Genomic DNA, 23,633 nt, shown 5'->3' with positions numbered 1-23,633 from the left:
AATAGTCAGGAAAGGCCAACATTACCTCGCATGTCATACCACCATCCACTTTCTCCAACAGAAAACGTTTATTTCTTAATGTTTATTATCTCTTTTATAACTATCTGTGCTATTAGATTCCCTTTGATTATATGTGGTTTACTTTTATCAGAAAACTACACCTAGAGGCACTTTAACAAATTTGTTTTGAAAATCCACTGCACAACATCTATTGCAATTCATTTATCAATAAACTCATTAGTTCCTCCAGGAACTGAGACATAGCTTGACTTTGACAAATCTGTTTTGGTTGTCTTTAATTAGCCTTGATTCAGTGTTAATTTTTTCTATATTTTTGCCTCTGGAAACTTACCAATTACTGTTGTAAGGCTGACACGTTTTTTTTTGGTTACTTGGTTTGTTGCTTGCTTTCTTTCTTTCTGAAAAAAGGTGTTATTTTGGCTTTCCTCCAAGCCTCTGGTCAAGGATGTTTGAAAGATTCTGTTCAGAGACTCTGCTATTTCCTCTCTGATATCCCATGAGGCTCTAGAATGCTTGCCTAAGGCCTTTTCTGCATCGAATGCCATTAATTTTTCGGTACTAATTCCTTGTCTGTAGCTATCCTATCTAATTACTCTGCTTCCTTCTCATGTATTATTTCACTCCCACTACCAGTCCCCTGTTGAAACTGAGGCAAAGTACTGTTTAGTGACTCTGCTATTCCTTGGTCCTCCACAGCATTTACTTTTACTAAACATTTCTGCATTTTTTTTAAATTTTCAGACTATTCGTTTTGTTTTTATGTTTTACAAAGAGCCTTCACTATTATTCTCTGGTTTACTTCCAATCTTCACTCATATTATTTCTTATTTTTTCTATTTTACTTTCATTTGTGTTCTTATATTTTAAATTTACATTCTATCTACCCTTAGGCCTAATACATTTAATTTAACCATTGTAAAAGCTAACTACGATAGCTGGTCCCAAGCCCAGGTGTAAAGGGAGGAGGTTTTGGCGTGGGACTACTCGCAACCCCTTCCTGTAAAAAACCCAGTGCTGCAGAAGCACCAACCGAGGCTCGAAAGACCACATCCCTAGGAGGTGAGGGATACGCCAAGAAAGTGGGCTATACCTGGAGTCTCCGCCGCATCTGCTCTCAGGATGAGGCTTTTCATTCCAGGACGAGGGAGATGTCCTCCTTTTTTAAAGAAAGGGGCTTCCCTTCCTCCACTATCAACTCTGCTCTCAAACGCATCTCCCCCATTTCACGTACATCTGCTCTCACTCCATCCTCCCACCACCCCACTAGGAATAGGGTTCCCCTGGTCCTCACCTACCACCCCACCAGCCTCCGGGTCCAACATATTATTCTCCGTAACGTCCGTCACCTCCAACGGGATCCCACCACTAAGCACATCTTTCCCTCCCCCCCCTCTGCTTTCTGCAAGGATCGCTCCCTACGCGACTCCCTTGTCCATTTGTCCCCCCCATGCCTCCCCACTGATCTCCCTCCTGGCACTTATCCTTGTAGGCGGAACAAGTGCTACAAATGCCCTTACACTTCCTCCCTTACCACCATTCAGGGCCCCAAACAGTCCTTCCAGGTGAGGCATCACTTCACCTGTGAGTCGACTGGGGTGATATACTGCGTCCGGTGCTCCCGATGTGGCCTTCTATATATTGGCGAGACCTGACGCAGACTGGGAGACCGCTTTGCTGAACACCTACACTATGCCCGCCAGAGAAAGCAGGATCTCCCAGTGGCCACACATTTTAATTCCACGTCCCATTCCCATTCTGACATGTCTATCCATGGCCTCCTCTACTGTAAAGATGAAGCCACACTCAGGTTGGAGGAACAACACCTTATATTCCGTCTGGGTAGCCTCCAACCTGATGGCATGAACATTGACTTCTCTAACTTCCGCTAATGCCCCACCTCTCCCTCATACCCCATCCGTTATTTATTTATATACACACATTCTTTCTCTCACTCTCCTTTTTCTCCCTCTGTCCCTCTGTCTATACCATTGTCCATCCTCTTGGTTCCCCCCCGCCTTGTCTTTCTCCCCGGGCCTCCTGTCCCATGATCCTCTCATATCCCCTTTGCCAATCACCTGTCCATCTCTTGGCTCCATCCCTCCCCTTCCTGTCTTCTCCTATCATTTCGGATCTCCCTCTCCCCCTTTCAAATCTCTCACTAGCTCTTCCTTCAGTTAGTCCTGACGAAGGGTCTCGGCCTGAAACGTCGACTGTACCTCTTCCTAGAGATGCTGCCTGACCTGCTGGGTTCACCAGCAACTTTGATGTGTATACCTGGAGTCAATGTGACAGACTGGTCCAGAGCAGAGTACTCTGGCAAGCTACTATTGGCGGCCTATGCCCCAGTAACGGTAATGGGGCTTAAGTATTGCAAAAACGGCTGGAAATGTTCAGGTAGCTGAGTAGCAATAACAACAGAATTCATTTTTTGTTTGATCTTATAAATTCTATGATAGTTACTGTTCTTTTCTTCTCCACCATCTTCTTAGATCTTCTTAGCTTCAAATAATCTATGTTCATCAATCTCACTGAGGTGAAATCATTTAATTCTAGTTGATTCATGCCCAGCATATTAAAAAAAGATGTGATATTCTTTGCTTATAGTACTTAATTACTTTTTCAAGAATCTACTAACTTTTCAATCTAAGACTTAACTGCACAAGATTACTACAATCCAATTTATCTTGCCTTCACTTTTTTTAACTGTAATATTTTGTAACAAAATTTCTTTTTTGGATTGTTTCTCAGATTGTTATCTTCATAGTTTGCCTATGACCTTTGAGAACCAGTGTTTGTTTGCACAATAGCTATCAGACGCAAGGTGGTTTTGATTCTTCTGGAAGTTAATCGAGTCTCATACACTGGAATAAGAGTAGATTATTCTTTGATCTGTGGCATCAGTTGCAGAACAAACTCAAAGTGACTGCGAAAAAATTACTTGTGCACTTCTGAGGCACATTTCTTGCGTAGCTGCTTCGGGCAGTTATTTGGTACATTTGGATTGCTGGAGCCATTGCACACATTTTGACCAGAGCATTATTAAAGCCCTGGAGTTATCCACAAATCTTTTAGAACATATCTGCCACATTATGGGATATGTTAATGCAATGGTTAAGTTATTGGACTAACAGCTAAAGTTCTGGACCATTGGTCCCAAGACATGAGTTCAAATCCCTCCATGGTAGCTCAGGAATTGAAATTCAACTAATTAAATAAATATAGTCTCAGTTACAGCAACCATAAAAGTGCCAGTTTGATATCTAAAACCCGTCTGCATTTCTCTTCTTCAGAAAAGGAAATCTGCCACCTTTACCTGACCTGCACTATGTGTGATTCCGGACCATCAAAAGGCTGACTCTTAAGCATCACTTCGGGTGAGGAGCAAATTGAAATAAATAATAATTGCTGTCATTGCTGTCCATATCTTCTAATTAAATGCATGCACAAAATACCTAGATTTCACGCAGATTCTTCTCTTTTATCTTCTAATTTTGTTCTAAATTTTGTTGGGCATGTGGCCAAGTGGTTAAGGCGTTCGTCTAGTGATCTGAAGGTCGCTAGTTCGAGCCTCAGCTGTGGCAGCGAGTTTGTGTCCTTGAGCAAGGCACTTGACCACACATTCCTCTAGTGTCTGTGCGAGGAGTGGTGCCCCACACAGACTTCCAATCTGCACCTTGTAAGCCATGAAAATGCCCTACGCAGGCCTCTCATGGTCTGAGTTGACGTTCCCTCCCTCCTTTGTTCTAAATGGGAAGGTCAGAAAGCTGACAGGTTCTCAAAACATTCTAATAATGTATATTTTAAACAATTGATAAGATATTGAAACAAATACTAAAATAACTGAAATCTTGTCACACTTATTCCATATTATAATGTCCATAGCATGTAGAAAGAAGAGAGAGAAACTTTCAAAGAAATGCTTTGGAGCAGTTTATGCATCCGTGGGCGTCTAGGTGCTGGAGATGTCTGGCAAGACAAAACAAGATCTATTGAAAGATTGGTTTATATAATATTTCATGGTTTGAATGTCACAATATAAAAGAAGTCAGGTTTAGAAGATTAATGCATATTTGAGCCACACTTTCTTTGGTATTACCACACCCTCATGCCAAAGAGATTAGCAGCGTCTGAGTAATTAAGGACTCAGATGACAAACCCATGCCATCATAGTTTAAACAACTTCATACAGATTGACTTTGGTGGTCAATATTGTTGAAATAATTGTGAACCTTTTTTGTTTCTGCACATGCCTGATTCTAAGACCGTAGATGGATGCATAAATGTCATGTGATTCAAACCCCAAACTTCTACCTCCTTTGCATCTAAAGTTCCAAAGGAGCATGTATAGTTCGGTATACTTGAGGAAGCCAATTCAGGCACTGGGTAGCACGTGTCTGCTTCATCTCCATCAGTGGAATTTATATCTAACCCTTATTAGCTCTGTTTTAGATAATAAAATTTCACAAGTTCACTGGATGTGCAGAAGATTACAAATTTCAGTGAGGATTATTGATGCTGTACAATACTATTTGTAACATGCCAGTAGCTGTGCTGGCAGGCTGCTCCTCCAGGTCAAATTAGTAGAAATGGAACAAACTGTTATGAACTGATTTTCCAATTTGTCAGAAGTCCTTTAGGGATTGGTGCCTGGCAGACTTAATACTCTGTCCTGATGAGCACAGATCCTAGATCCTAGCAGACGGACCACAGGCAAGCCCATATTCACTCACATCATGGTCTTTTTGATATTGCTGTCATTGTCAATGATCCATCTTGAAACATGAAGGGGAATCCCTTCTTGTCTTGTTCAATCTCCCCATAGAAGCATTTTTCAAGGCATCCCTTTAAATTTTAATGCTCCTTACTAGCTATCTTTGCAACACTGGATGTTAGAAATACACCATCTGTCAGATGACGCTTTCTCATCATAAATGCCTCATTAATCATAGATGAACATATTCAATATGCATTGTCACATTGTGGGCAATCCTGGAACTGGTGGGGGATGCTGGGAAGCTGGCTCTCCAGTTCAAATCCTGCCTGCAGCAAGACAGTTCTGAGGCTGAAAATGCAGACAATGAGTGAGAACAGCTCAGACGTGGCAAGAAAATGGTATTGGTCTGCTGCACACATAAAGGTTGCTGGTGAGCACAGCAGGCCAGGCAGCATCTCTAGGAAGAGGTGCAGTCGACGTTTCTGACGAAGGGTCTCGGCCTGAAACGTCGACTGCACCTCTTCCTAGAGATGCTGCCTGGCCTGCTGCGTTCACCAGCAACTTTTATGTGTGTTGCTTGAATTTCCAGCATCTGCAGAATTCCTGTTGATTGGTCTGCTGTATCACCTCTCCAAACTCCTGAGTCTGCACAGCATTGCTTCTTGCAGTATGTTTTATGTGTCAGTCTTATACAACCATGGAAATGCTATTGAAATGTAGTAAATATAAACTTAACTTGTAATCGATTCTGGGTGACTGCAAGTGACAACATCTATATTATAGTTGTTTGATGTGCGAAACAATTAGAAGCTCTGAGCATAGAAAAACTTTCGCCAAGTGCATTAAAATGTGTCCTTTACTGTATTCTGGGTGGGAAAAAGATAACTGTGTGGAAATTAGTCTAACAGTAACTTCCAGTCAACTTCAGGCAAGAGCAGATGCACAATTAAACCTGAGAATCCAAAGTTTGCTTCTGTGTTGAACTGCTGCAGTGTTAAGCTTTGTGAAAAGGCCTTTCATTGCTTGGATTAACACTGAGATACACTGAATGAAGTTATTGAATTTGCATTGGAGATATGAATTAATCTCACCACCGAGAGTCAGAACAGGTTTGACGTGATGCAAAAATGGTGCTGTCAAGCTATGTGTACATATGTATAATTTTATTTATGTGATACCCTGGTTAAGATTTTAATGCTAATATTGTAGGTCACTTAATGGTTTTCTGTAGGAGCGGTGTGTTCTGCTGGTGCTGTTCAGGTTACCATTAGAAATAAGGGGTTAAAATGCTCAAGCTTGGGAATGTAGTGTCATCCAATCAGAATGGTGGAACTGGGAGAAGGTTCTGGAGAACGCTGGGTGGAGATGTTTTGTGATGGTCACTGGGATGGGTCAAGGGACTTTCTCAGTGGGAGATGGAGAAAGAAGAAACTTGAGAGAACTGGCTGTAGGATTCAATACAACAGGAATGTGCAATTCCAAGAGGGGAAATCGTACCAGTGATCGGTGAATAAGAGTTGGCCCTGTGAGCACCTCGGACACTTCAGCTTTTGGAAGATTTGAGCTCGAACCTGTCCACATTTGACTGTTTTAATTATGATGGGCCCTTTCGTTTTTTTTCTTTTTTTCTCTTTCTTCTTCAATAATGTTTGGTTAATGCTATTTCTTGCCGATGGGGGCAGTAATTACAAAGTATTCACACAGATCAGGGTTTGGGTGAACAAGACATCCCAACCTCCTGGGTTTGGTGGGACCCAATTCATATTGACCCTAGACATACTGAGTCTGACAAAGTGGATTTCTCATTGCCGAGTCAGGTGGCTATTATTGAGGGGCTAATGAGATGCATATCTAGAGAAGCCCAGTGAAAAGGGGTTTCACTCTGGGGCACGTCTGGGATTGGATTTGCTGAATACTGTGTAATTGCTCTAAGAATTGATTAAGTAATTTGTGTGTTTAAGCCTGTGTTAAGCTATTGCCTGGGAAAGTGATTAAGATACGAGATCATGGACGCCACATGGATGAAGTGTTGGTGCATTTCAAAGAGATTACTCACAAATAAGGCTTGTGTTCTGAGCAGAGTGGATATTCGCAGCCCAGATGAGTTGTTAATTAGGGTTTAAGTACTGTTAAAGTATTAGGGAAAGTTACAATCATGGAACGGCAGTTTGACCAAATGGCGGGCAAAGATGTCATGACATGATGGGAGTGGATCTGCTTGGTACCGTTGGGGCCATGGGCCATCCTTACTTCCAGAAAGGAGGGGAGTGCAGGTAAAGGTGCCAAATTGGAAGTTGCGTCTCCCTAGGCTGAGGGCGGAGCTTTAAAGACTGGTTGTTTTCATTTCTGCGGATTGAGGGGAAGGAATTGTCTGATGTGGAGGGTCTGATGAGCTCTTCAGTGAGGGGTGAAATTTATGAGTTGGGATCAGCAGTTAGGTCCTTGGCAGATAAGTGGCAAAATGCACTGGCAGAGAGTCAAATTTATAGTAAACTGAGAATGTTCCTGGAAGCGAAGCCCACCCCCGAGGGCGAGGAGGAATATGAGACTTGGGTAGAGCAGACACCTCAGATGCTGGAAGAGTGACAGTGCTTCGATAATGTGAAAGGAGGTGGTGAGAAGCCCTTGAAGGCAGAGAACTCCTTTGCCACTTCTGCGGGCTATATTCAAGCGTTAGAAAATGCTTTAGGCATGATGGGAAGTCCAGTGGAGCTGATGACTGGGTTTATGGGCATGGTTCAGGAGAAAGGAGAGAGCCTTTCTGCCTGCATTTTTCAGCTACAGAGACAGCTGCTTTGCCTGCAGCGTAAAGGAGCCATTTAACTGGCTGATGTGAATCTATTAAGGATGGACCAAGTGGCGAAGGGTGCACAGTCATGTGACATGATTGCTTTAAGCCTCCGAATGTCTCGTAGGACGCGCCCCCCATTCGTCGTTTGTTAAGCTGATCAGAGAAGTAGGAGAGGAGGAAAACACAATGGACGAGTGGGAGGCCTCAGTCAGCAGGACACTGTGGTCGGTAGTAGCCTCTGTTGCTGAAGCAACCCCTGATGTCACACAAGCGGGGGTTTTACAGGATTTCAGATCAGAATCAAGCTTATTATTGCCGGCATGTGTTGTGAAATTTGTTAATTTAGCAGCAGCAGTTCATTGCAATACGTAATATAGAAGTAGAAGAAAAAAGTAATAAAATAATAATAATAAATAAATAAGTAAATCAATTACTTATTTTTATTGAATAGTATATTGAATAGATTAAAAATCGTGCAAAAAACAGAAATAATATATATTAAAAAAGTGCAGTAGTGTTCATGGGTTCCGTGTCCATTTGAGAATTAGATGGCGGAAGGGAAGAAGCTGTTCCTGAATCGCTGAGTGTGTGCCTTCGGACTTCTATATCTCCTGCCTGATGGTAACAGTGAGAAAAGGGCATGCCCTGGGTGCTGGGGGTCCTTAATGGTCGCTGCCTTTCTGAGACACCGCTCCTTGAAGATGTGCTGGGTATTTTGTAAGCTAGTACCCAAGATGGAGCCAACTAAATTTACAACCCTCCACAGCTTCTTTCGGTGCTGTGCAGTAGACCGCCCCCCCCCCACCATACCAGACAGTGATGCAGCCTGTCAGAATGCTCTCCACAGTACATCTATAGAAGTTTTTGAGTGTATTTATTGACATACCAAATATCTACAAACTCCTCATGAAGTATAGTCACTGTCTTGCCTTCTTTATATCTGCATCGATACATTAGGTCCAGGTTAAGTCCTTAGAGATCTTGACACCCAGGAACTTGAAGCTGCTCACTCTCTCCACTTCTGATCCCTCTGTGAGGATTGGTATGTGTTCCTTCGTCTTACCCTTCCTGAAGTCCACAATCAGCTCTTTCGTCTCACTGATGTCGAGTGCCAGGTTGTTGCTGTGACACCACTCCACTAGTTGGCATATCTCACTCCTGTATGCCCTCTCGTCTCCATCTGAGTTTCTACCAACAATGGTTGTATCATCAGCAAATTTATAGATGGTATTTGAGCTATGCCTAGTCACACAGTCATGGGTATAGAGAGAGTAGAGCAGTGGGCTAAGCACGCACCTCTGAGGTGCACCAGTGTTGATCGTCAGTGAGGAGGAGATGTTATCACCAATCCACACAGATTGTGGTCTTCCTGTTAGGAAGTCGAGGATCCATTTGTGGAGGGAAATACAGAGGTCCAGCTTCTGTAACATCAGTCAGGATTGTGGGAATGATGGTGTTAAATGACCAGCATCCTGACATAGGTGTTTGTGTTGTCCAGGTGGTCTAAGGGCATGTGAAGAGCCATTGAGATTGCATCTGCCATTGACCTATTATGGTGATAGAAAAATAGGTCCAGGTCCTTGCTGAGGCAAGAGTTCAGTCTGGTCATGACTAACCTCTCAAAGCATTTCATCACTGTAGATGTGAGTGCTACCGGGCGATAGTCATAAAGGCAGTTCATATTATTCTTCATAGGCACCGGTATAATTGTTGCCTTTTTGAAGCAAGTGGGAACTTCCATCCATAGCAGTGAGAGGTTGAAAATGTCCTTGAATACTCCCTCTAGTTGGTTGGCACAGGTTTTCAGAGCCTTTCATGAAAGATCTGTGAGCGGAAAGGGAACTGGACCCACTGGTGGGACGTACTAAGCAGACGGCTGCTACTGATCGAGGTTCCTTGAAAAGGGAGTGACTGGTATTGTCTGTTACAACTGCTGTGAGGAGGAACATTTTAAGCGCAAGTGTAAAGGACAGGAAAACATTCGAAAAGTGAACCAATGGTTACTTAAGCAGAAGGGGAAGTCGGGGAGCCTCAGGGAAACCCAGTAAGGGAATGATCTGGCATCTCTGGGGGATTATGTCCCAATCAATGTATCAAGAAAAACTCCACAGTGTGAAACCTGTTCCTGAATGCTTACTGAGGCTAATCTCTAGTGCATTCCTATGGATTGAGGGTATTTACTTGACACAGTCTCTCAGATTACTCTGCTGTACAGATCCTTCTACAGCTGGAATTTGACGCATTTACCATTGACGCCACTCAGTGCCCTTGATGTTTGGAGCCTTAGTACTGATGTCCACTGATATGATGGTTACTTGTCATTGAAGCTGGAGTTTTCAGAGGCAGATGTTGGCGTATCTGAGGCCCTTGTTACGTTAGTGTTGGTCTGTCTGGAACTGGTTGAGAAGGGTAAAGTTTCAATTCTTGTGGAAACGAATACTCCTATCGTGAGGAGGCTAGAGGGGGCCTGCAAGGAGTGAATTAGAGAGAGCTTACTGAAAACTTTGTCCATTCACCCAGTGTTTAGAGCTGTTTTTGAGAAAATGTAAGCCCAAGCTAGGCCGGATGATGAGCACAAATGAGGGACTGTGTGGTTCACCCAATCCAAATCCATCGTGTTGTGGCCTGGGGAAGTAGTTAGAGTGATGGGAAACCCAAAATCTCCCAGAATTCCTAACACTGAGGCCCTTTTAGTGGGTGCTCTCGAAGATCACGGGGAGGAGTCACACTTACCTGTTGGGGTACTGGTGAGTCCTGAACTGCAGAAACAGACAGGACGACAGTGACTGTCCAGAACACCTCGGAGAGAGAGTTGACACAAAGGCAGGGGTTGCCGATGGCACATCTTTTTCCAGTGATTGTAATGTCTAGTTTTGCTGTTACAAAATCAGGAGGGAGACAATCTACTGGATCAGGAAAGTTGACAGCCAAGTCATTCAATTTTGGTTGACTCCCCGGTAAAGGAGACTGACGGAGCAGATGTTAAAGTTCGAAGATGTTGTGGGTTGATCCAAGAGTACTTGCCACACCAACTGAGTGACAGAGGACACCCCATTCTGAGAAAGGTCTTGGCAACTGGCACCTGCTGAAGTGGAGGATGTTTGGCAGCATCTGTGGAAACTGAAGGAAGCTTTCATTATCACTGAGTCACGGAGTCCCTATGCATCACCCATAGTGGTGGAGGGGAAACATAGAAACATAGAAAATAGGTGCAGGAGTAGGCCATTCGGCCCTTCGAGCCTGCACCGCCATTTATTATGATCATGGCTGATCATCCAACTCAGAACCCCGCCCCAGCCTTCCCTCCACACCCCCTGACCCCTGTAGCCACAAGGGCCATATCTAACTCCCTCTTAAACATAGCCAATGAACTGGCCTCAACAGTTTGCTGTGGCAGAGAATTCCACAGATTCACCACTCTCTGTGTGAAGAAGTTTTTCCTAATCTCGGTCCTAAAAGGCTTCCCCTCTATCCTCAAACTGTGACCCCTCATTCTGGACTTCCCCAACATCAGGAACAATCTTCCTGCATCTAGCCTGTCCAATCCCTTTAGGATCTTATACGTTTCAATCAGATCCCCCCTCAATCTTCTAAATTCCAACGAGTACAAGCCCAGTTCATCCAGTCTTTCTTCATATGAAAGACCTGCCATCCCAGGAATCAATCTGGTGAACCTTCTTTGTACTCCCTCTATGGCAAAGATGTCTTTCCTCAGATTAGGGGACCAAAACTGCACACAATACTCCAGGTGTGGTCTCACCAAGGCCTTGTACAACTGCAGTAGTACCTCCTTGCTCCTGTACTCGAATCCTCTCGCTATAAATGCCAGCATACCATTCGCCTTTTTCACCGCCTGCTGTACCTGCATGCCCACTTTCAATGACTGGTGTATAATGACACCCAGGTCTCGTTGCACCTCCCCTTTTCCTAATCGGCCACCATTCAGATAATAATCTGTTTTCCTATTTTTGCCACCAAAGTGGATAACTTCACATTTATCCACATTAAATTGCATCTGCCATGAGTTTGCCCACTCACCCAACCTATCCAAGTCACCCTGCATCCTCTTAGCATCCTCCTCACTGCTAACACTGCCGCCAAGCTTCGTGTCATCCGCAAACTTGGAGATGCTGCATTTAATTCCCTCATCCAAGTCATTAATATATATTGTAAACAACTGGGGTCCCAGCACTGAGCCTTGCGGTACCCCACTAGTCACCGCCTGCCATTCTGAAAAGGTCCCGTTTATTCCCACTCTTTGCTTCCTGTCTGCTAACCAATTCTCCACCCACACCAATACCTTACCCCCAATACCGTGTGCTTTAAGTTTGCACACTAATCTCCTGTGTGGGACCTTGTCAAAAGCCTTTTGAAAATCCAAATATACCACATCCACTGGTTCTCCCCTATCCACTCTACTAGTTACATCCTCAAAAAATTCTATGAGATTCGTTAGACATGATTTTCCTTTCACAAATCCATGCTGACTTTGTCCGATCATTTCTCCGCTTTCCAAATGTGCTGTTATCACATCCTTGATAACTGACTCCAGCAGTTTCCCCACCACCGACGTTAGGCTAACCGGTCTATAATTCCCCGCTTTCTCTCTCCCTCCTTTTTTAAAAATTGGGGTTACATTAGCCACCCTCCAATCCTCAGGAACTAGTCCAGAATCTAACGAGTTTTGAAAAATTATCACTAATGCATCCACTATTTCTTGGGCTACTTCCTTAAGCACTCTAGGATGCAGACCATCTGGCCCTGGGGATTTATCTGCCTTCAATCCCTTCAATTTACCAAACACCACTTCCCTACTAACATGTATTTCACTCAGTTCCTCCATCTCACTGGACCCTCTGTCCCTTACTATTTCTGGAAGATTACTTATGTCCTCCTTAGTGAAGACAGAACCAAAGTAATTATTCAATTGGTCTGCCATGTCCTTGCTCCCCATAATCAATTCACCTGTTTCTGTCTGCAGGGGACCTACATTTGTCTTTACCAGTCTTTTCCTTTTTACATATCTATAAAAGTTTTTACAGTCCGTTTTTATGTTCTCTGCCAGTTTTCTCTCATAATCCTTTTTCCCCTTCCTAATTAAGCCCTTTGTCCTCCTCTGCTGAACTCTGAATTCCTCCCAGTCCTCAGGTGAGCCACTTTCTCTGGCTAATTTGTATGCTACTTCTTTGGAATTAATACTATCCCTAATTTCTCTTGTCAGCCACGGGTGCACTACCTTCCTTGATTTATTCTTTTGCCAAACTGGGATGAACAATTGTTGTAGTTCATCCATGCAACCTATAAATGCTTGCCATTGCATATCCACCGTCAATCCTTTAAGTGTCATTTGCCAGTCTATCTTAGCTAATTCACGTCTCATACCTTCAAAGTTCCCCTTCTTTAAGTTCAGAACCTTTGTTTCTGAATTAACTATCTCACTCTCCATATTAATGAAGAATTCCACCATATTATGGTCACTCTTACCCAAGGGGCCTCTCACGACAAGGTCGCTAATTAACCCTTCCTCATTGCTCAAAACCCAGTCCAGAATAGCCTGCTCTCTAGTTGGTTCCTCGACATGTTGGTTCAAAAAACCATCCCGCATACATTCCAAGAAATCCTCTTCCTCAGCACCTTTACCAATTTGGTTCACCCAATCTACATGTAGATTGAAGTCACCCATTATAACTGCTGTTCTTTTATTGCACACATTTCTAATTTCCTGTTTAATACCATCTCCGACCTCACTACTACTGTTAGGTGGCCTGTACACAACTCCCACCAGCGTCTTCTGCCCCTTAGTGTTACGCAGCTCTACCCATATCGATTCCACATCTTCCCGGCTTATGTCCTTCCTTTCTATTGCGTTAATCTCTTCTTTAACCCGCAATGCCACCCCACCTCCCCTTCCTTCATGTCTATCCCTCCTGAATATTGAATATCCCTGAATGTTGAGCTCCCATCCCTGGTCACCCTGGAGCCATGTCTCTGTGATCCCAACTATATCATAATCATTAATAACAATCTGCACTTTCAATTCATCCACCTTATTACGAATGCTCCTTGCATTGACACATAAAGCCTTCAGGCGCTCTTTTACAACTCTCTTAGCCCTTGTACAATTATGTTGAAAAGTGGCCCTTTTTAATGTTTGCCCTGGATTTGTCGGCCTGCCACTTTTACTTTTCTCCTTTGTACTTTTTGCTTCTATGCTCACTTTACACCCCTCTGTCTCTCTGCACTGGTTCCCATCCCTCTGTTGTGAACTAACCTCCTCACGGCTAGCCTCTTTAATTTGATTCCCACCCCGCAACCATTCTAGTCTAAAGTCACCTCAGTAGCCCCCGCTAATCTCCCCGCCAGGATATTGGTCCCCCTAGGATTCAAGTGTAACCCGTCCTTTTTGTACAGGTCACGCCTGCGCCAAAAGAGGTCCCAATGATCCAAAAACTTGAATCCCTGCCCCCTGCTCCAATCCCTCAGCCACGCATTTATCCTCCACCTCATCGCATTCCTACTCTCACTGTCGCGTGGCACAGGCAGTAATCCCGAGATTACTAACTTTGCGGTCCTTTTTCTCAACTCCCTTCCTAGCTCCCTATATTCTCCTTTCAGGACCTCATCCCTTTTCCTACCTATGTCATTGGTACCTATATGTACCATGACCTCTGGCTCCTCACCCTCCCACTTCAGGATATCTTGGACGATCAATATGTGTTGACACTGAACTGATGTAGAGTCCCTGACCAGTTTGCTGTTCCTCCAGCCTAAGTGGAGCCAAATTGTTCAGTGTGCTGGACCTAAGGAGAGAGTATTATCAGATACCCGTGAGTGAAGCTGGCAAAGAGAAGACAGCATTCATATGTCTATTTGGATTCTTTCAGTTTGACAGAATGCCCCAGGGCAAATCCGGAGCACCAGCTACTTTCCAATGTGTCTGGGGTCATGAACCTGCTTGAGGTGCTGGTGCAAATGTCTTGGTTATTATTGATCACTGCACCAGATGTGCTCATGCCTTGCTTACAAAGGATTGGAGGGCATCCACCATGGTCAAAGTGTTATGTTAAAAGTATTATGGCCTTCCAAGATGGACACACAGCGACCAGGGAAAGGATTTTGAGAGTAGGCTCCTACATGAGATACTGGGCATGCTTGGAGTTGAGAAGTCGAGGTCCACACCTTATCACCCAGCCTGAGAAGTCCAACTGGACATTGCTAGACATGCTCAGAACCTGGATAGCAGTAAGAAGAACAAATGGAATCAGCATATTGGGCATCTGGTTCACAGCTACAACTGTACACAGAATGAAGGTACTGGATACTCGCCATATTATTTGAAGTCTGGGCACAAAGTGAGACCTCTGTTTTGGGACTGGCAGAAAACACTTGCCACAGAAGACCTTTCTCAAGTATGTGTCTGACACGAGGAAGCAATTAAAAATAAATTAGCCGAAGTCTCTACTGCCCAGCAGAATAAAGGAACCAAGAGGGACTATGATCAAAAAATTAGGTTCTCCCAACTGATGTCTGGAAACAGAGTTCTAATAAGGAATTTAGGGCTATCAGGGAAGCATATGTTGGCTGGCCACTGGGTGGCTACACCTTACGAAGTGGAGAGTCAGATGCTAAATGTGCCAGTTTTCTGGTTGAAGCCAGAGGACAGGAATGAGCCCGTCAAAATTCTGCATCGGAACCACTTTTTGCCTTTAGGACAAGAAGTACATGTTGGCTCAGAGCCTGACCTGGTCCCTACACCTAGTAGGAGGACTCTGCGCCAAACTGGGAGAAAGGAGAGACAATCAGTGGAGAGAACTGAAGGGGACCTAACCATTGAATGCTGTGCAGACTCAGAGGATGAGGAAAAGGGGGGTGTGGTAAATGTTATCTTATGCAAACTCCCCAATAATTGAGGAAGAGATTCTAGAACCTCCCCACACTATGAGGGTGTGTGGGGGTGGGGGTGGAACCAGCAGCGGACAGGCAGACCTGCAGCTGGACAGTGAAGGGAAATTGGGATCCAAAGTAACTGGGGAAGAAGGTGAGCTGAGGCAACTGGCAGGGGGTACCTGAGTTGCCAGAAGGCATGAGTAATAGACAAGGGAAGGCCTCGCTATGTAGATGGGAAAGATCCCAAAAAATGTCTGAGACTGAAGAAGTGGAAGATGGGATAAGGAGGTCTCAAAGAGTCAGGACACCACCAGATAGGCTGGCCTATGATGGACTTGGGAGTGTTGCGCCTATCCCCCTACTGAGATACGTCACCACCATTTACAAATAGATTGGAGGTTATGACATCACAAAATTCCCTATAAAAATTGTGTTACTAATGATAGGTTGGTAATTTTCAAAGTGATGAGGACATGACTATTTTTGGTGGGGGAGAGTGTAACCCCTTGTTTCAGATTTTCCTGCTAATGTTATAGGTGACTTCATTTAATGGTTTTCTGTAGAAACAGTGTGTTCTGTTGGTAGTGTTTGGGTTACAGTCAGGGATAAGGGATTGTGATGTCCATGCTTAGGAATGTAGTGTCATCCAATCAGGATGGTGGAATTGAAAGAAGGTTCTAGAAAATGCTGGTTGAGGAGGTTTTGTGATGAACATTGGGGTGGGTCAAGATCTTTTTTGGTGGGAGATCGAGAGAAAAGAAACTTGAGCGAATCGGCCATAGGATTCGATCCAATGGGAAGGCGCGATTCGATGGAGTCCAAGAGAAGAAATCCTACCGATGATTGGTGAATAGAAGTTGGTGCTGGACACATCAGCTTTCGGAAGATTTGAGCTCCAACCTGTGCACACTTGACTGTTTTAATTATGATGGGCCCTTTTGTGTTTTTTTTTCTTTATTTTCTCTTTCTTCTTTAATAAAGGTTCGGTTAACTTCACATGCATAAATATACTTATAATTGTCTGCAGTGTATGGTCTGTTATTTCTTGCCAACAGCCGATTGCATGGGAGCAGTAATTACACAGTATTCTTACAGATTGGGATTTGGGTGGGCGAGGCATCCTATCCTCCCAAGTCATATCGACCCTAGATGTACAAGATGGTTTTCTCACCGCTGAGTCCAGTGGTTGTTAGCAAAGTGTTAATGAGCCCCATCTCTAGAGATGCCCAGTAAAAAGGGGCTTCATTTACTTATACATTTTATAAAATTTAGCCTGCTTTAGCATTGGAACATTTTAACCATGTTCAAATTATTAATTAATGCCCAGTGAAATTCATGAACATCTAAAATTAACAAATATAAGGAGAGAACCTAACCTGTTCAGCTCTTAATGAAAAATAGTACTTTAAAATTAGCTTTAGCTTTATTGTCACATATACATTGAAACATAGAGTGAAATGTGTTGTTTTGCATCAACGGCCAACAGAGTCTGAAGAGTTTGCTGAGGGCAGCCCACAAGTGTTGCCACGCCTCTGGCACCAACACAGCATGCCCACAACTTATCACTCTGGCCCGTTCATCTTTGGAATGTGGTGGAAACTGGAGCACTCCGAGGAAACTCATATGGTCACGGGGAGAATCTACAAACTACTTGCAGATAGTGGCCGGAATTAAACCCTGATCAGTTGGTGCTGTAAAAAATTTCCGCAAATTGTTATGCTATTGTGCCGCCCATCAGGTTTTAGTAACTTTTATAAATAACTTTTATAACTTGTAAGCAAGGTGGGAGAGCCAAAACCTGATTGGATGAGGACTAGCCAATCAGGAGGGACAGACTACAAGGGCATAAACACCACCAGACTAGACATGCCCAGGCTTCATCTCTGATGAAGATGGCATCGAAATGTTAGACATAATCAACATTTGTACCCAGCTGGAAACCCGAGAAGAGTTCATTCCTTGTAAAGCGTTTATTTCTTCTTTCCGTCTCTTTTTATCTCTCCTTTACTTAATGCAATCTTTCCTTCTCTGTCCCTCTTTCTGTACCTAAATTAGAAATAAATTCACCTATTCTAGAACACACTTCATTCTCAGCCCTCGTGTCATTTATTTCTCTGTGATTGAATCAGACTAGTTAAACTACTGAGTCAGGTCATTCAGATCCCCATTGCCTAGTTTCCTGTGCTCTGTTTTTTTTCTGTTTTTAGTTCTCAATTCCAGCCATTTAGTTCAAAATGCTGTTAAGATTAAATGAGCAAGTGCAAGTCCAATTATTGGCACGTGCCATTAGATTAACCCCTCTGTCAAAATATGACTGACAATGACAGTATTATGAGATGATTGAAACCTCCATGAATAAACAGTAGTTTTAGAAGCTGACAGACAACACCATGGATTCCAGTCTAATAGTTTGTGAGCCTCTTGTGTGTCCTTAAGTTAGGATATAATATTAAAGTACATTCAGTGGCTACTTTATTAGGTGTACCTGTACATTTGCTTGTTAAATCAAACATCTAACCAGTCAATCATATGACAGCAACTCAATGCATTAAAGCAGGAGATTGGGGCTGTGAGGGAAAAATCAATCAGCCATGATGAAACAGCAGAGCAAACTCGGTGGGCCAAATGGCCTAATTCTGCTTCTATATATTCTGTTCTAATGGTAATCAAGCGGTTCACTTGTTGTTCAGACCAAACATCAGAGTAGGGGAGAAACGTGATCTAAATGATTTTAACTGTGGAATGATTGTTGGTGTCAGATTGGGTTACTTGAGTATCTCAGAAACTGCTGTAGTCCTGGGATTTTCATGCACAACAGTCTCTAGAGTTCACAGAGCATGGTGAAAAGAAAATACGTCTAGTGAGCAGCAGTTCTGTGGTTGAAAGTGCCTTGTTAATGAGAGAGGTCAGAGGAGAATGGCCAGACTAGTTCAAACTGACAGAAAGGTGACAGTAACGTAACTCAAATAACCATGCCTAACCTGCCATACATACATGTTACCACATACAACAAAAGAATCTTAGGGTTGTATGTGGTGACATGTAAGTACTCTGATAATAAATTTTACTTCGAACATTAACAACAGTGCTGTGCAGTCGAGCAACTCTGAATGCACAACATGTCGAATCTTGAAGTAGATAGGCTACAGCAGCAGAATACCATAAGCATACACACAGTGGCTACTTTATTAGGTACAGGAAGTAACAAATAAAGTGGTCATTGAGTGTATGTCATCTTCATTTGCTCACAGATTCTGTACACGGCTACTTCTTGACAAGCAAGGTTCAAAGCTTTAATCATTAATTGAAACGAATACTTAATATGATAGAAATCTGAAACAAAAACAAAAATTAATTATCAGCAACACTCAGTATGTCAGTCAGCATCAGTGGAGAAAGAAATAAAGAGCTAACGTGAAGATTGGCGCAAATGAATATTTTGTCATGTAACATCTGCAATCTGAGAAAGCCAAGGTAGTCCATGATGTGACTTTGGAAACATCTGAATAATTTTCTTCTCATGCTTATTCTTCTGTTGGGTCCAGTGTACGCTGCCAATTACTGGCACATTTTTTTTTCTTTTTTTATAAATGTTAGGAATGCCCTTTGCCCCCAAAGTAACATTAGATTTCTGTGTGCACTCTGATAGGATGTATCACCCAAGGTTTACAAAATAAGGAGATTAAAGTGTCAAACTGCATACAGTGTTATTATGGAGCCATTACAGAATTCAATGCTCCAGTTAGTGCCCTCACTTAACTTCATAAGAATTGTGAAATTTGAAAAAAATCCAAGTTACTTTCAAGTTAATTGCTGGTTATTGGCTGATTTCTTCTACAAGTGTTTAGCACTTTCCATAGTTGTTTCAAGTTGCAGAAGTCTTCAGGGAATGTAATGGCAAGTGTTGAAGGTCTTTTTGCTGACATCAAGGCTTTGCCATAAATCATTTGATCCCAGAGGTTCATTAGTAGCTTTCCTTTTGCAGTGCAGCTGAACTAGGGGAATCAGCAAAGCAAAACAAGCTGCTAGAGAAGAGGAGAGCTGCAAATAGGAGACAAGATTTGTCTTAAAATGTTTACTACCTCCTGATCCCAATGAAATTGATTGCGTACAGGGTCAGATACAGATGTTTGTACATTAGGAAGACCTGCTCACTGAAATCAAACACCTGATACAACTGCAACTGTAACCTCAGAGTAGCAGAAGCTTATATTCCCACTGGCTCTCAAGGTGACCTCAACCATGATCCTTAATGCATTTTGTTGGAATTAGAGGCACTTATACATTTTAAGCATTTGCTTTATACTATAGAATATAGGCTAGTGGTAAGAGTGTGGGTAGGAGAGAATGGGGAGGCGGGGGGGGGGTGGGGGTGTGGGGGGAACAGCAGGATTGCTGAGGTCCCTGAATCTCACTGCCACAGATAACTGACCTCTTTTCATTCTTTCATGCCATACAACAGCAGATGGAGAGACAAAGCAGCTCTGCTAGGGTTGCACTGTGAGATGGATTGTGAACAGGAGAAGGGAAGGAAGTACGAACCAGAGGGCTCCAGAAAGAGCAATTCATTTGAAAGAAGAAGGTAGGCAAAGACGTGTTTTGTACTGATTGATATCAGAGGTATCTGAAATGACAGAGGATGGACCATTAATCGTGGAAGGTGTGGGGTGGAAGGTCATATTGTAAAGTCTATCATTATTCTGGGAAGGAAAAAAAAAGATGAGAGTAGAGGCATACAACAAAGAAACAACAAATATGAATGTCTGTCAATTACCTTTTTTAACATTTTTCATTTGTAGGATCTGGCCGACAATATTACAACAGGCATTTATTATCTATCCTCATAAAAGTTGTTGATGAGCCTTCTTGAACCACTATAATCATTCTGATGAAAGAACTTCCAAGCGCTGTTTGGTGATGAGCGATAGGATATGGAGCTAGCAATGCTGAATGCCCAGCAATGTACTTCCAAGCCTGGAAGTTAAATGATTTAGAGAAGAATATGTCAGTAGTGATGCGCCATATGCCTGATGCTTTGGTCCTTCTTAGTTTTAGAGGTCAGGGTTTTCCAAGTTCCTGTTAGGAGATAACAACACACTGCAGCTATTATATGCCCGTGGTGGAGGGAATGAATGTTTAGAACACTAGATAGGGTACCAATCAAGTGAGTCTCTTTGTCATTGATGATATCCTCCTCTTGAGGATCATTTACACTGCACTCATCTACACAGGTGGAAAGCATTCCATTTTACACCTGTCTTACATCTTTTAGTTGGTGAAAATTCTTCGGGATACCCGGAATCTGATGTGCTCTTGTAACCATGATTCTTAACTGATCCAGCTGAGTTTCTGGTCCCTCTCACTTCGCCTCTGGAGTCCAGCTATTTGCACCGAGGCTAGGATGAGATCCGGAGTCGAGTGGGCCAGGTAAAATCAAAATAAGGTACCATACAATGAGTGTTGATAGCAGTGTCAATGTCACCTTCCATCATCTTGCAATGGTTGAGGGTAGACTGCTTAGACACAGGAATGAGCCCAACTCCACCATCTATCAAGAAGGTTGACTCCACCCAGGCCAAAGAAACATGAATTGAATTGACTGAAAATTGGTTTCTGTGATGGTAGGGATTTCAGGAGGAAGCTGAGCCGGATCAGCTGTTTCACACTTCTGAGCTCAGAGGTGAATGTTGCAGCATTGCCTTCAGCACTCGCGTCCTGAGCCCTGCCTTTGCGGAGGATAGGGATATTCTTGAAGTTACCTCATCCTGTCATTAGCTACCTACAATCTTTCATGACTAGAGATGGCAGCGCTGCATGTCTTGATTGTAGTAAATTTTTTGTAGTCTGGGGAAAAGTACACACTCAAAACAACAAGTACTTTTTTGGGTTTTAATTCCTTTATGTGTTTTAGATGTTTTAGTGCCGGAAGAGGGTCTCAAGACAAGACGAACAGATTTACAACCAGTTCCTGCCTTACAATCTCAGTTTAACTTTTGATCCATACCCTTGTGTATTGACGAATTGCGTATGCAGTATAAAAATACATAAAGCAAACCGCACAAAACTAATACGGTAGTGGCAATTCTGAAGAAACACAATACAAACAACATTAGAATCCCACCAACCCTGTACCTTATACATAGCAGTGAAAATGTAAGCGAATACATCTCATCTAAGCCGTCTACTCCCTTTTAGTACACATGTGCTTAACTTCCAAACAGAGACTAAACATTCACGTTACGCTGTTACATTCACAATCAGTCATGATACAATAAAGTTAGACAAAACATACACTTTGGCGCAACTTTTACAAGATATTGCCTGGTAGTTAAATTACGGGAAGACTGACCTACTTGGCTGGTAAGGAACTTTGCACAAGCCATGCTATCCAGCGCCCATGCCTTCACTCATGAAAATCTAAAGCATCCACATGTAAAACATGTCAAATTACCGATATTCTCGATTCGCCAACAAGCATAAACGAATTCACATAGATATTGTCAATGAATACTCACCTTTCCTCACCATGCCCAATATCTCTTGAAGGAACTTAATCCCAAAGCCCCACCAGCTTCTTCTGCTGAAAACAAAAATGGTCTCTCCACTATCCTGCGTGTGCATAATGACATCACCGTCTCCACTTAAAGGCACAGACAACTGTTTTAGCATTACCCGGATGGATGCCAAAGTACACTTTTAACGATAATGAATGAGATTTGACGGTCACCCGGTTACAAAATGAACATTCATCGGATGTATGTCTGTGTAGGTGACCTCTTCAGGACAGATTGCATGGAGAGACTGGGAAAATAGACTAAAGCTCTGACAGGGGATAGACTGTGAGGGAATGTTTTGAAAGCATTTGGTAGGCATGCACTGAAGGGTACTTTATTCTTGTGGCACTGATCCTCGGGGATTGTCACCTGTAGTTGATCTCCAGTGAAATTCTTTTTCACGACCTTTCTAGCAAAAAGCATAGTTGAAACATGAAATCATGAGAAAACAGGCGGCAAAAGCTTAAACAATACACACAAAATGCAGGAGGAGCTCAGCAAGTCAGGCAACATTTATAGAGGGGAATAAAGAGTCAATAAAGACTCTTCATCTGCTCTCACCTGCATCTCCTCCATTTCCTGCACACTTTCCCTCACCCCATTCTCCCACTGACATCCCCACCATAGATGTGTGTGACTTGTTGAGGTCCCCCAGCATTTTGTGTTGTTTCTCTAGATTCTAACATCGGCAAAATCTCATGTTTAGTCAATGCTTAATGCATTTCACACATCGAGGGCAGGTTATTCACAAATTACAATCCCTACCCATTTTAGGAATCTATTGAATTGGTTCCACTTGAAATCTCAAGAGCAATTTGGTGATAATGATTCCCAACTACTACAAATAATGACTCGCATGCACAGAACCATTGGCATATTAATATTGCAACAGGTTATTTAATCTCTACTTACTCTTAACATTGGATAAATTACCTGGTTTATATACTGTTGTTCACTATCTACTGTAAGAACACTTTGTCCAGAAAGGATCAGAGCTGAAATTTACGAAGAAGGTGATGGCGAGAATGAACTGATTAGAGAAAATCTAAAAATACAAAAAAAAAGTTCTGCACATAATCTTTGTAATTATCCATTTTTGTGATCTTGCCATGCTTTAGAAAACCATTGTGAAATAAGGCTGAAGCTTAATTTCCCCAAATGAGGTGAAGAGACAGAAATAAGTTGTGAAATTCTGGAACAGAAACGCTTCTAGTTTTGGCAGACATCTGAAAGGCCAACCTCTTCATGTGAAATCTGTTGTCCATCAAAATATTATAAAGAGATTGCTCCCTGCTCTTTTTAAAATTACATCTATTTCCAACTGTAGACAGCTGTTTCTCTATACTTTATACTGTATACTTTATTGTCGCCAAACAATTGGTACTAGGATGTACAATCATCACAGCGATATTTGATTCTGCGCTCCCCTCTCCCTGGATTACAAATATTAAATATTAAAAATATTAGAAATAGTTAAAATTAGTAAATATTAAAAATTAAATTATAAATCATAAATAGAAAATAGAAAAATGGGAAGCAAGGTAGTGCAAAAAAACCGAGAGGCAGGTCCGGATATTTGGAGGGTAGGGCCCAGATCTGGGTCAGGATCCGTTCAGCAGTCTTATCACAGTTGGAAAGAAGCTAGGCTTTAGGATATCTAGCATCT

At 42.7% G+C, this 23,633-nt stretch overlaps 1 long non-coding RNA gene across 1 annotated transcript in view; it reads left to right on the top strand.

The window, feature by feature from the left end:
- Positions 1 to 23,633, top strand: part of LOC134353374 (uncharacterized) — a 380,430-nt gene that overhangs the window by 294,438 nt on the left and 62,359 nt on the right. Inside the window, exons 3-4 of the long non-coding RNA XR_010019602.1 lie at positions 3,312 to 3,395; positions 19,876 to 19,995. This is a non-coding gene — a long non-coding RNA (uncharacterized LOC134353374). The remainder of the gene's footprint in view (positions 1 to 3,311; positions 3,396 to 19,875; positions 19,996 to 23,633) is intronic.

Source organism: Mobula hypostoma, chromosome 10 (assembly GCF_963921235.1).
Source record: "Mobula hypostoma chromosome 10, sMobHyp1.1, whole genome shotgun sequence".
Taxonomy (NCBI): domain Eukaryota; kingdom Metazoa; phylum Chordata; class Chondrichthyes; order Myliobatiformes; family Myliobatidae; genus Mobula; species Mobula hypostoma.
This window is presented reverse-complemented; position numbering and strand designations above follow the sequence as displayed.